Genomic DNA, 15,103 nt, shown 5'->3' with positions numbered 1-15,103 from the left:
ACCACCCCCCCCCCCCCAGGCCCATTCATGGCTTTGACTCTCTTCCTGTGGCTCCCAGTGGTTGTGATACAAGGGTGAGGGGCCCTAGTTGGCATTTGTTAATATAGCCATTAATTTCAGTAGTTTAAACATATCTTTAAAAAAAAAACAAAAAAAAACACAAAACAAACCTACTTACATCCTTAAATGATACCTCTTTCTACATTTTTTTTTTATTAGGTAGAGGAGGGAACATCCTCTTCTGAGTCTCTATCCTTCATTAGCCACCAAGGGTGGGCTTCCCAAAGCCATCCTGGTGGCTCCACAGCCAGTCAGGTCTTCTGGATATCTACAAATGAAAATGCATAAACTATATATTTGTACTTACTGGGTCTCCCAGACATGCACATTTATCTCATGCATATTCACTATGGATATCCAGAAAACACGGCTGATTGTGGGATCATGAGGGCAGATTTGGGGAGCTCTGCATAGAGCAGCGATGGGCAATTCCAGTCCTCGAGGGCCACAAACCGGTCGGGTTTTCAGGATATCCTTAATGAATATGCACGAGAGAGATTTGCATGCACTCTGCCTCAGTCGCATGTAAATTGTTTTCATGCATATTCATTAGGGGTATCCTGAACACCCGACCGGTTTGCAGCCCTCGAGGACCGGAATTGCCCACTCCTGGCATAGAGGGATGACCCACAAATGGTATAGGCAGCTCCCCCTGTCTGAAAATGCACCAGCTCTGTCAGACTGAGACATGGGTCACTGGGATCATTCAGACAATTTATGCTGAACGCCATCAGCCCGAACTGTGTCATTCAGAATAATTAAGAGGACATGTGCTTGCTCTAGTAATGAAATTTAAAAAGCAGGTCTAGGTATGACACTTTGTAACACTTTTCTATAGTGAAACTAAATGAAAACATGAAATTTGTAGCTGTGTCATAGGAGATCACTAGAAAAGAGGCAGTAAACAAGCTTAGAGAAAAAAAATTATTCCTCCATTCCCACTGCTCACATGGGCTATCTGCAGGAGTCGCCAGAGGCAGGAACTAAGTCCACCTGATTGCTCAGTAAGAGTGGCCTGGTGTTTAGACGTCATGTAAGATCATACCATGCTCATCTACAACGAGCAGAATAAACTTTCAAAGCAAAAAGGGGCCACCGATATTTATATCCAACACACTGTCACTATATACAATGCATAATTTCTAACACATTTATTAGGTTTTGTACACCATCACTAAGACAGTCCATCGTTAACGGTTCACAACATATTAAAAATAGACAATTGTTTTAAACCTAGTACAAAATATAATCGTATCCTTAAAATATTAACCATAATAGCATAAACATAAAACCTAAACAATTCATTATTAAATTTAAAAACTCATAAAATAAAAGCACTAAAAGTAATAACTGCTAAAATTAAATACAAAAAATAAATTTAGAAAGAATCGAAACCAATAAAAAACGGTAAAAGCATAAACTGAGAAATAATACATACTAAGATTGAGTTGTGTATGCCTCGTTAAAAAGCCAGGATTTAATAGTCTCCTTACCAATCTAACATACTAAAGAATCAACACAAACAGCTGCAGAACGACCACGAAAGAAGGCGAATGCACCTTCTGTGTGACTTCCACTGCAGGATGGAACAGAAAATTATTTGCTGGTTCCAGCGCTCACCAGAACAGGATCTCCTGAAATGCCCTCGCATGCTTCATTTTCTTCCAGATAGAAAAATGTGTTTCATTAGCAAACGGGACGCCCTTGGAGTGGAGCAGTCTGGTTTGGCCCTTGTCCTCTCCATCCTGGCTTGATGTCACCCTGTGTTTTTGGAGACTGTTTTGTCTTCTAAAGAGAATTCCTCCTCCTCCTCTAGTAAGCCTTCCCCTGCTGCAAGAAAAGCTATTTAGCCCTCTGTAAAAGGGATGAGTGAGGAAACTCTGAACACACTAGAATTTCTACCCAAGTAAGATGGGCTGGTGGCGGGAACTAAGCTTTTATCTTGGGTGGGAAAATATAATCCAATGCGGGTGGCCGTGAAGGCTGTGCGCCTCTCCTCAGATCAGAAGATCTTTAAGCTGGGAAGTGTCAGGGTCAATGAAAACAGCAGAGAGATCCTGAACCACGGGAGTGTGGAAAGCATTATACATTTTCTGTAAGAACTCTTCTGTTTTTATTGTTATTGTTTCTGATACCAGGAAATAAATCAGAGCGTGTGTTTATTTTCAGATTTTTAGGACAAGGGTGGACGGGTTTAAAGTACCAAGTAGAAAAACTTCTCTCCTTTTTGACCTTCCAGACAGCACATTCAAGCAGCTCAAGAGCTGAAGGGGTACCTCCAACCAAGGAATACTCTCAGGGCCTTCTGACGAGCAGGGGCCACCATCATAGAGGTAGCAGAAGGGTCTTATCCTCCCCAGCCTAATGGTGCTTTCATTAGGCAAACTAGGCGATCGCCTAGAGTGCCAAAAAAATGACAGGGGAGGGAAAGATCTTGACAGCACGAGGCCCAGAGGGAGTCAGACAATACTGCCAAAGAAGGGAGCACTGTGCTGGAGCTGCTGCCAAAAAGGTAATTTGGGGGTTGAGAGAGGGGGGGGCAGGTGCATGACCGAAAATTCGTCTACGGTGACAAATACTCTTGCACCAGCCCCGATTCTCTCCTCCCTTCCTGGGCCAAGCACACCACCCTCTGTGGCACACCCAGGCCAAAAACGAGTCTCAACGAATGGGGGGGGGGGGGGGGGGGGGGGATCTGAAAGCCAGATCCTCACAACTGTATAAAGCATTGCGGCCCAAGCATGATGCTGGCCCAGAAAAGTAATGATTTTAATCAATTTTTCCATTTAAACTTTAAATGTGTATTTGCAACTCAGAGTGTATACACTAAATCAACTAAATTGCACCCCTCCCCCATATGAAAGGTACCCATATTAAAAAAAACAAACTTAAAATATCAAAAATTTTAATTTTCTGTAATATATGCACTCCACTAGTTTATACCTGGAATCTGAATTAACACACTTATAAAAAGGGTATCTGAGATTAGATTGTGTGTGTCATTAAACACAACTAGTTTATGCTTCTGTCTTTGTATACATGCAAGAAGACAAAACAAGGCTGTTTACAGTGAAGAGGAAAGACTTTTCAGAAACTAGGGCCAATAGAGAAAACATTAATTTGCCCAGTGTCTATGAGCAGAAGTGTCCGAATACTAAACCCAAACCAAGCTGTGCTAGGAAGAAGCTACAATAGGGAAGCAGAGCAACCAGATGGGCTCCATGTTTAATCATGATGGCATCTTCTTGGCTGAGAACAGAGTCCACTCCCAATGCTTACAGAGGCCAATTTTATAAAAAAAAAAAAAAGAAAAAAAAAATTCCCACGGTGCTTGAAAGCCTGTGGCTATTAAGTTGATTTTCAAAAGGAAAACTCCCATGGCAATTGGTGCCGCAGGGATTTCAAAATGAAATCTCCATAGGTAGTTCACGGAGCTCACCCTAATGCCCCCCCTCCCCCCCAATAACTACCTGCCAATCTGTCACACAAAGTATACCACCTCTAAATCCTATCGAGTACAATGCAGGACTTATTGAGAGCTGTCTAACACTTTACCTTCAGAAAAGATAGGAAACATCTAACAACCAACCTTCAACTCCCCAGATTCTGAAAGGCACCTCAGTCTAAGCACATTTCATTTTTCATACTTAAAGGATTAGCAGATTGTTAGCTTTGGGGGTAAATGCATGTTTTGTAATGCATTTATTTGCAAACAAAAAGTCTTGACAATTTTAAACACACTTCCAAACAATCTGATTTACGTACAGAATAATTTAAAATTTCCCCCCCAATTTTTTTTTTTTTTTAATTAAATCGGCCCTATAACAAGACTGCAACTAATGTTCTGACCCAGACGATTGTTCTTCTGCAGAATATTCCTCTCATGTAAGGATGACACCCAATAATGTGTTTTAGATGTTTTGTGCCTTCCATAGCTGTTAAGGCACTGATGGAAAGAGCTGTCCATAAAAGACTCCCTCCTTCACCCCTATTTAAGAATACATCAGGAGAAAAGGAAACTGGACGGTGGAAGGCGGAGCTATAGTAAGATCCACTGATCTTCACCGTTAAAAACAAACAGAGGCTGAGCTCCGTATTCCTATATAGAAGGATGGGCACCGAGAACGGAGGCATAAATCCATCTCCAATTCCTAACCAGGATTTAGAGCCGCAGATACTGAGGAGACCTGCGGCTCAGGAGCTGTATTCCCCGTGGGCTTTTTTTTTTTGTTTGTTTTTCCAATGCTGAACATTCTTTAAAAACTTTTATATTCTTTTCCTTGTAAGATATCAAAACTGAGAAACTGGGCGCCTGCCTGTTTTCCCAAATCATAATGGTTAGGAGTGGGGGGGGGGGGGGGGGGGGGGGGGGGGGGGGGGGGAGACGGGACTGTACAGTCCCTGTGGCCTTAGAGAAACTAATGTCGTAGTAGACAGGTTTGCTTGCATCATTCTCCAAAATGGTCCAAATTATTTTATCCTGGCAAAAGGTAGCCCTCGCATTAGGCATGCTTTTATATTTTTTTAAATTATTTTTCAATAGTTGAGTGCTTGGCAGTTAAGATTCAATATAAAAAGAACATCAAAAAATGTGTATGCTATCAGTTGTCCCTGCAATTTACTTTATATCGGATGCACTAAATGCATGATTAAAACAGGATTACTAGAACATAAGAGCTGTCTGTTTACAAAAAAATTGCAAGCCCTGATGGTTCCTCGTTGCCTAGAAAAGTCACATTCTTTTGCGGACCTTCATTGGTGGATCACTGAATAAGTGCTAACTTCTAGCCAGGATTTAAGGAAACAATTTTGGATTTTTACTGCTAACGCTGTTTTCCCTTATGGCTTAAATGCCAGAATTGACTGTTACTCTTTGGTCTGAATTTTGTGTGAAACATTACATTGCAGTTTGTATGGCAACTGCTGATGTCATGCCTTATTCTTTTGTAGCCAATTGAAAGTTTCCTATACAAATTAGATGTTAATAAATTGGTGGAATGCTTCTGGGGTCGGGTTACAACCCGCAGAACTGGTGGTTATAAGAATGGTGTGTATGCCTTCTTACCTGTTGAGCTATGTGCTAAGTATTCTAGTTTTATAAATTTCTTTTATTTCAGTATCTGATATCAATGCAAGACCATCCTCAAGGCAAAGTTTTAGCTCGCAACACGGCACATTGGGATTGATGGGATTTGTTTCACCAGATACTTCATGGAATATATGAACACTAAAAGTTAAGAAAGAAAAGTGGTCGCTCAACTTAATTTTTATTAAAAATAAATAAATAAATGAAAATTTAAAAATTACAATTTGAACTTTGGGTCCAACGATTATACATAAAGCACTGGGGGTCTACAGTACTGGTAGTGCTTAGAATGATGGTCCTTTAATATTTAATATTTGAGCGATTTTTCATTTGTCTGTGTTACAACCTTTTCATGACCCTTTATTGTCTATTATCAACCATTTACACCTCAATACATAAGTTCCGTGAAGCAGAGACTCTCTCTATGTGCATCACTACAGCCCTGCGTAGCACTTTATATTATAAGTAGTAGTAACATAGTAAATGACGGAAGATAGAGACCCAAATGATGAATCCAGTCTGCCTAGCAAGTTGCCACCCCTTGCAGGTTACCCCCAAGCCTTCTGTTTAGGGTAGTAACTGCCACTCCGTGCAGGCCACCTCTAAGCAGAAATGTAAACTTTAGATGTAACAGAAGCCACCCCATATCTTCATTTCTATTCCCTACCTAATAGCAATAGTAGTAATTTCAAACTAAACAATATCCTAATAGCACACAAAGTTTCAATCTCTGCTCCCACTCAGTTAAAGGGCTATATGGGTTCATAATAATATTATTACCATTACAATGAACTGCTATCCCCATGGCAATGCAATAGGAATGAAGTATGGCAGACTAGCTAGGCTATAGGTTCATCTGCCATGGGTTTCTGGAGAGCCAGATAATATACAGTAAGCACTGGCTGAGCCAGTCACAAGAAGCAGCAGCAGCAGCAGCACCACTATGGTCTCTTAGCTGAGCAGAGTTGCGTGAGAGCAGATCCTAGGGGAAGCAGACCCATCCCAGAGGTTTTCTGCACACAGGTGGCATATGACCTCACTGGCAATATTTTAAGACTCCCATTTGTATAACAATTTGAGCCACTCTAGATTTCACTAGGAACTTAATTAGCCAGATGTAGACAATTAGAAAAAAAACAAAAAAAAACAATCCCTAAGCTATATAACTCTGAAGGTTAAAAAGCAAACAAATCCTCTTCCCCCTCCCCCCCCCCCCCAATATGTAGATGTATATATAGTGAAATAATTACCCAGCTAACTTTGCATTTGTGAAAGCAGTTTAGTTTTCTTTGGCAGCTAAGAAGCTATTTATCAAATGCTGTAGGCACCCTTCAAGAATAATCACTGGCAAGCTCACAAATTGAGCGGCATTCTCAAACAGAGATGCTTGGGGTGGCGAGGTGAAACTCTGCTAAACAGGAAAATTGTAGCAACTATGAGGGTGGTTTTCAACCTTCCATGACAACTCTGCCCCTTTCAAGAGCTTGAGATGTCTTGAGTATGCCCCAGGGTAATAAAAATATGATTCACAGCACATACTATATTTATATTTGAATGTTATATTTGGGACTTGCTTTTCAACTGGCATTTAAAAACACCAAATAAAGCAGGAAGTGATATCAATGTTCCGGAAGTGGCGGTGCTAGAATAGCTGGAGTGCACATTTCTTTGTGGTGCTTCATTGTCTTCCCAGAAAATTGGTGCCCAGTTTGAAGCTCAGAGAAGAAAAAGCAGAGGGAGCTGCAGCAGAGGAAGAGCGTTCCAGACTGCTCACTTCAGAGACTGGGGGTGGAGGGGAAAGAAATATTTCACATTCCACCTTACTTCTCCCCACATTGAAAAATATGTTCAAAATAGCAGATGGTGTATTTTAGGCACACACATGCAGAAAAGAGAGCCAAGAAGAGTACATGAGTTGTGTTACTGTCAACACAATTTAAAAACTGGCTCATGGATGTTTTTGTCACTTAGGCAAATTCGCCAGCTCAGGATTGATTCAGTAAGGTGGTGCTCACTACAATTATTCATTCTCCAGTCACATACTGACTGGATTACTAAAACTCGTATCAGGGTCTTGCAGTTACAGACATAGGGGCCAATGTAATAAGACCTGTGCTGAAATCCGTGATTTTTCTGCGCAGATTATTTTGGCACGCATGGCAAAACCAAGCGGAAGCACGGGATGTAATAACAGCTCTGTATGCTAATTAGATAAGTGCATAAAATCTGCACATACCAAACATACATGCCACAATGCGCACTAACAGCCTTATGTAGTAAAACGCAAAGACCCCCATCAGTGTGTGAATGCCTGCGATTGATTCTCGGGGCAAAAGCTTTTCTTTTTCAAAAAAATGAATAAATTAGTGGTCCAGAAGTTGATATGGAGGTGGGTAGAGCAATATCTAACTCCTTCATGATCGGACTCAGACCGCTGGCAAGAGTGAGAAATGCAGATCAGCGATTCTGCCTCATCGAGAAGCTGCCTTCTCTCTACCAGTTCAGACTGCCACTTGGCTGAGCCGCAAAAGCATCAAAAAACCGGTCTCTACCCCAACGCTCATCTCCTGCCCTGACCCAGGTGCTAAAAAAACGCATTAACCCAATCTCCCTGCTAGCGCGGCTTCCTGCATTGCCCATGAATAATTGTCTCCTTTGCATGCCATTAGCATGCACTCGCACTGAAAAACCACAGGTCTATAAGTGTGCACAAAACCCTTATTACATACCTGTGTAGGGCTTTGCACGGGAAAACTTGAGTACAAACGTGCGTGATGGCGCGCACAAACCCACGACAGCTTCAGCGCACCTTATTACATTGGCCCCCTTAAATAGCTCCAACTTGCAAAACACTGCAGCTAGGCTGCTAGTGCGTAAATCCAGGCAGGATCACGTCTGACTGCACGCAAAATCAGGTTTAAGATTTTAAATGTAGTTGTACTCTAACAGAGTATTTTGCCCCTCGATAATCTTGTTTGAATCACCTTGATAGGGTATCCTCACTTCCCCTTTGTCTGCTGGATTATATCCTGATTATCTACAAGAGAACAAAGGGCATGATGTTGACTTAAGTTCACCAATTGCTCACATGAAGTTTGTCGATAAGACAGCACTGGGAAGTGTTCTCTCTCCACACTTCTTTACAGCTACTGCTGCTTTTCTCTTTTAAAAATGGAACAAACCTTAGAGATAAGGTTGTTAGAGCAGTTCTTCCAGAAAACTTACCCTGCCTACTGCACAGATTGGCCATTATCAATATGGACAATGTAATGTTTGCAGGAATAATAAAACGGGTATTGTTTAGACATCTTTCATCTTGTATCAAAATCAGTCGTCAATCTTACTTGGACTGTACCACTAGGAATGTTGTCTACGCAATATACACACACACACATATATATATATATATATATATATATACACATATATACACACACACATACACACAAATATATACTAGGGGGTAACATTCAACTTCAACTCAGGGAACACTGCGGTCAAATTAATAAATCGCACACCTAATGCTCTGCTGGTCAAACATTGTACAGATCATCAACATACATTTTCAGAATTACAATGGATGGTGGTTCAGGTAGTACAAACCTCTAAAAGGGGCAAGGATATAACTTTGCTCTCTTATCGAGAACAAAAAATGATTTTTCAACTCAATACTTTTTCCCTGCAGTCTGAATGAGGATATAGACTGGTACAATCTACAGAACAATTGAAGTTGATTCAGACATGTCTTTAATTATGAGTGACAGTAGCTCTGCTTTCCCGCCTATGCCATTTTTAAAGTATGGTTGATCATAATGATTGTTTCTTTGGTGCCCCTGATGCAGATATACGAAACACTGACAGCGTCTGGCAGCAGTAATTAAGATGATGACCAGAGTGTTCTTTAAGATAAGTGCTTTTCCCTGCATACAAATTTTTTTTTTTTTATAAAAAAAAAAGTTTACCAACTGGACAATTAAATGACCAATGAATATACTAAAGACAGCGTCTGTTTTAAAACAGCACTCAATGAACATGGTGGTCAGTTTTCATTAGTAGTGGATGTTGCACACCGAGACTATTCTTAATCATTTACTCTGGGGGATTTGTCACATTTTGATTATGTTTGTTTCCACCTACATTGGGTTTTCTTTATTAGTATATGAGTTTTTCTGAAGCAATGTGTAGGGGAATATGGGAAGCTGTGCAAGTACTGAATGCCTTGGCGTTTTCTTTCCAGTCCACTCCACCATTCTACTCTGCCTTTATTGTCTCTTTACTGACTCCTCTGCCTTTCTTGGCCCATTTCCACAACTAAAGCTATAATCCTATCCAGCCTGTGTCTCTGCACGTGACTTCGATCTGCTGAGAAACAGAAACTAAAAGCCCAGAACTTTCTGGGAGCAAGAGCTGGACAGTACTGGACATACTAGAGTCATTAGATTAAAAACAAATTAATGTTCATATATGATTAGTAGTTAGCATGAGAGTGTGACAAGGCCATTAAATTCATTTTTATGAGACTTTAATGTAGATTTAGCAAGTCTGTGATGAGATTTAATTGTGACATTTTTAAATGAGAAGAATGAGTATTCTTAAGTTAAAAAAATATAAATTCTAATTACATACTGCTTAAATCATTGACTTTTTTTTTTTAATATATATACCCTGTTTTTGTTTATTATGGGTTATATCAGTTTCATATAATTTAAATGCTTTCTTCCAGTTTGTGTACCTTGTAGCAATTTAAAAGAAATATTGTACTAGAAAGCAAAAAAGGGAGTTGCTTACCTGAAAGGGATGCTCTCCGAGGACAGTAGAATGTCAGTTCCCAAACATAGGGAGACATCATCCGATGGAGCCCGACATAGAAAAATAACAATTTTTAGAACGGACTATACCTCACTGGGCATGATCACACATGCCATTATGTCCTACGTCCACAGAGGGTCCGAGGATCCCTTCAATCTCACAGCTTACCAAAGAAAAAAAAGTGTTTTTTTTGGGACACACAACTCCACAAGGAGTTGGGCTGGTTTCGTGAGGACTGACATCCTATTGTCCGCAGAGAACAGATAAGCAACTCTGCTTTCTCTGAGGACAAGCGAGATGGCAGTCCTCACACATGGGGAAACTCTAGCTGCAAGCTGCCCCCAATGAAAAAGAGAAGAAAAACAGGAGTCAACGTGAATAATTAATTTGTTGGCCACAATCCTTTTTTTCTATTTAAATTTAGAAACCTACGATAGGTAAGCCTAGAACAGAAAGAACAGACTCTAGGAGAGAGAAGAGTTTGGTTCTACAGCTCAAATTCCAAAGGAAAGACTGGCCAAACCTACGGTTGCGTCAGCCACTCCTGTCCAAGCACTAATGAGATGTGAATGAGTGGAGAACACTGTCACAGTCTTACAGATCTCCTCCATGGGAACCAATCGTAGATGAGCCTCCATCACTGCCATGGCTCGAACAGGCATAAGCCATGGCATGGCCCATCAGATTCAAGCCTGCCAGGGCAGAACAGAACAGGATGCAACCTGCTAGCCAATTAGAAATAGTCTATTTAGCAACAGCAATCCCCAGCTTATGTGTGCCAAAAGAAACAAGAGGTCAGCGAACTTTAAGGACTTTGGCCCACTCCAGGCAGAACGTCAAAGTTTTCTTGCAGGCCAAACTGTGCAGTGCTTGTTCACCTTGGTGGATATATAGCCTGGGAAAAAAAATGTGGGAAGAATGATTGATAGGTGGAATTCTGACACCACGTTAGGAAGAAACTTAGGATGGGATCACAGGATCACCCTCTCATGATAATACTTGGTATAAGGTGGATAAGATACTACAGCTCACCAACCTTGCACACAGAAGCGACCGCCACCAAAAATACAACCTTCCAGGTCAGGTTCTTCAGGTCACAGGAGTGTACTGGCTCAAAGAGAGCTTTCATCAGCTGGGGACAAAACCACACTGAGGTCTCGACACAGCAGATCATCTGATGGGAGGCTTTCGATGAAGCAGGCCGTGCATAAACCATACAACTAAAAGCTGTATAGACATGGGTTTACCTTCTACATGGTGATGGTAAGCACCGATTGCACTAAGTTGGTCTTGAGACCAGACATAGAAAACGCAGAAAGTAAATCAGTTTGGGCCAGATTTTCGAATCTACGCCTGATTTTATAACATGCTAGCTCAGTCGCGCGCATGTTATAAAATCCGGGGTCGGCGCGCGGAAGGGGGGTGCACACTTGTGCACTTTGTGCACGCTGAGCCACGCAGCCTTCCTCTGTTCCCTCCAAGGCCGCTCCGAAATCGGAGGGAACTTTCCTTCCGCGCGCCCCCCCCCCCCAGCCCTACCTAAACCCCCCACCCTTACCTTTAACTTAGAAGTTGCGCCTGGCTCTGGGCAAGCATAGGTTGTGCACGCCGGGCAACAGCCAGCCCGCGATCCCAGGCACAGCAGCAAATGGCTGCTGTGCCTTGAGGCTCCAGCCCCGCCCACGCCCAGCCCCCTTTTTCAAGCCCCAGGACATACGTGCGTCCCAGGGCTTGCGCGTGTCGCCGGGCCTATGCAAAATAAGCTCGGCAGGAGGGGTTTTAATGGGTTACGCGTGTAACCCTTTTAAAACCCACCCCTTTGTGTGTGGAGTAGGAGAAAGGATCTAGGATCTTTTGCTTACACCACACAGCAAACCTTCCTCCACTTAAAAGCCATAAGATTTTCTAATGGAATCCTCTCTTTAAACTAAAAGAACTTGAGACTCATCGTCAGACAAATAAGGGTTGCAGTATCAAACTCTCAACATCCAAGCAGTGAGCAATAGGGACTTGAGTTTGGGCCGGCTCAACCTGCCTTGATCCTGAGGGACGAGATCATGGTTCCCCTGTCCTCTGAGTTTCAACAAAGTCCCCCTACTAGGGGTATCTGAGGATATGTGTACAGTAGACTCTTGCCCCAATGGAGGGGAAAAGTGTCTGAGGCTAGTTTGCCACATACTTTCTTTCTGGATCAGCAGAATGGGACCTTTCCTTTCCAAAGGGTCACAAACATATCCACGCCAGGTGGTCCCCAGCAGTGGAAGGTCTGATTTTCTACCTGCTAGTCAAGGGACCACTCATTTGGTTGCTAGGACCAATTCAGAGTGTCTGCTAGCAATTCTCCAGGTAAGTGGCTCTGAGAACCATCCCAGGAGATGGTCCAACCCCACAACTGGATGACCTCCTGACACAGAAGATATGAACCCATGTGAAAAGTTTTTGACACCCTTCCAGATGATTACTTTTTTTTTTTTTAAAGCAATTAATAAGACCCAAAAAGATTGACTAATTAAGCTTTCAACTAGCCTAGTGAAGACAATTCCATATTTGAATAAATACTCTGTCCCTTCTAACATCTCAGGTTGTGACTGTTGCTCTGGACTTCTTTCAATAACGATGGGTCCTTAAAGTAACTGAGTATTTGATTTGATTTTATTTATTGTTGATTTTATTTGCTTATGTATCATCGTTGTCAACATGGGTGCACATATTTTCTAACACATATACATAACATATAGTGTTTCAATTATAACCATTTATGTAGTATATATAGTTATGTAGTTATGTAGTATATGTAGTATTTTATTTTAAATTTTAAGAGATATATTTCTTGCCCTCAACAATCCCTGAGGCAGCTCTTGTGGGAGCGAAACTCGGCCAGAGTCGGGCTCATTCTAATAAAGGTTGCATTATACCGATCACCTTGTGTTTCTTCGCTTATCAGCAATTTAGATCGGCTTCAGATTTGTTTTCTGGATAATTCATTCTCTAAAAGCTTTCAGCTAGCAAGTTCAACTGTAAAAAAAACATAAAGAAACTGAAGACAAAAATCATTCTGACAGAACTACCCAAAAACTGGTCAAATCTGCAAAACAGAACCCACCGACACTGGAGTAGTTGTCCACAGCCCCATCTACAGCATTGCTTAATCAACAATGTTCTGCATGGGAGAGTTGTCAAAAGGAAACCTCTTCTTTGACCCCATCACAAAAGTCATCATCTAAAGCAGTGGTCCCTAACCCTGTCCTAGGGGCCTACCAGCCGGTTGGGTTTTCAGAATATCCACAATGAATATGGATGAGAGAAAATTTTCATGTTATGGAGGCAGTGCATGCAAATTTTCTCTCATGCATACTTATTGTGGATATTCTGAAAACCCAACTGGCTTGTGGGCCCCCAGGACAGGGTTGGGGACCACTGATCTAAAGTATGCAAAACAAAACCACACTGAATGAAAGGAACTGTGGAATAAAATATGTAAAAAATAAATAAATAAGCCTGTAACCTTTTGGAACATATCCTAGAAGCTAATGTCCCACAGAAGGTTGGATATTTCAGCAAGATAATCCAAAACATACTGCAAAACCAACTATATGAAGTACTTAATGGAAAGAAAGATGGATGTTTTGGAATGGTCTTCACAGTCCCCAGACTTAAATATTACTGGAAATACATGACAGCAGATTTTGTGTTAGGTAAATCCATTACTGGCCATCTCTCATTTTCATGTCTTATTCAGTACTGTTTTATGTTTAATGTTTTTGTTTAGATATTATTCTGCAACTGTTTTTAACTAAGTGTGCTGTTTATACTGTTTATAAATTTTATGATGTATGCTGTTAAAAAAAATATTAACTTGCACTTTCTAGAGTTGTGTTTTGTTCTGTATTTGTTTACAATTTTTTGGAGATCCATTATGTATGTATGTATATTGTAACCTGTCTAGAATTGTAGATAGACGTAATATACATTTTAAAATAAAATATTGAAAATTTGTGGGGAGTGCATGCAAGGAGACCTAAGAACATACCTAAGCTAGAGTTGTGCAAAGAAGAGTGGGAAAAATTTGCAAAAAGCAAAAATAGAAAAAAAAAAAAAAACACAACTGGCTACAGGAAACATTTGAAAGTTGTTACGTCTGCCAAAGGAGGTGCTGCTACAAAGTACTGACTGAAAGAGTGTCCAAACATTTACACACCATATGTTATCTTAATGCTGCCATCATGAGGAAAAAATAAAACCCTCTCTGATCATATTGCTTTGAGAAAATACCCAGTTAGATAATAATTTGTTATGAAGTTATCTCCTCTAAAACTTTTCACATGTGATTTCATCTAAGAAAAAAATGTGATCCAGTCCAAACAGCAAATGCAGTGTGTAATTTTGGAAAAAAAGAAACAAAAGTCAACATGGCCATATTTCGCTGCTGGACACAATTTCTGGGCTGAGTTTTCAAACTACGGTTTTCATCTATGCATCTTGTATTTCTATGGAAAAGAGCAACACATTTAAAGACCTTCATGGTCTTGCCAATGACCAGAGGACAGGCTAGCTATTTTTCAACAATCAAATTGTTGAGAATGTCCCATACACATTGAATTTAAAGAGTCATCGGTTTATCCAATGAAGAAATACATGAACCCATGATATACTGACCAATCAAAATTTGTGAATGTGTTCCAGTCACAAAAAAAAAAAAAAAATCTGCAAAAAAATATTTATTCATAAAAATTGATTCCATTCAACAGTTAAATCCAATCCTTGTGGTTGAAAGGAACCCACCTGAAAGATCCATTATTTGACAAATCAGCTAAAGACCTTGATTCACTCCCTTCTTGATGTGGCAAAACCACACCTATTACACACCATTTCAGATCTTAAAAAAAAAAAAAAAAAAAAAGTGTACTGCTGCGAAATACAATGCTATTTGAGCTTCAAGGCGCTAGTTCAAAATACAGCTTTTATGTTCGGAAAGATGTATTTTCAAGTTCCGTGATATTTTCCCAAAATATACTAAATTACAACGACATAATGTAAAGACCACAAAGGAGGTATCACAATTCGATTAATACATCAAACAATATTTATGACCATTAGGTAGATTAACAAAGACCAAAGTTTGTAGCATATCAAAACAATAAATGTACC

General features: G+C 40.6%; 1 protein-coding gene across 4 annotated transcripts in view; it reads right to left on the bottom strand.

The window, feature by feature from the left end:
- RCL1 (RNA terminal phosphate cyclase like 1) overlaps positions 1-15,103 on the bottom strand; it is a 118,909-nt gene that overhangs the window by 84,335 nt on the left and 19,471 nt on the right. The window contains exon 2 of one of the 4 annotated variants that reach the window (XM_029613603.1): positions 8,131-8,183. The exons of 1 other annotated variant lie outside the window; for it this stretch is intronic. The gene's annotated coding sequence lies outside the window, so the exon portion shown is untranslated. Of the gene's footprint in view, positions 1-178; positions 329-7,875; positions 8,098-8,130; positions 8,184-15,103 lie in introns of those variants that run through there. 2 more of the 4 variants (XM_029613611.1, XM_029613621.1) reach the window with 2 other exon arrangements.

Source organism: Rhinatrema bivittatum, chromosome 1 (genome assembly GCF_901001135.1).
Source record: "Rhinatrema bivittatum chromosome 1, aRhiBiv1.1, whole genome shotgun sequence".
Lineage (NCBI taxonomy): Eukaryota > Metazoa > Chordata > Amphibia > Gymnophiona > Rhinatrematidae > Rhinatrema > Rhinatrema bivittatum.
This window is presented reverse-complemented; position numbering and strand designations above follow the sequence as displayed.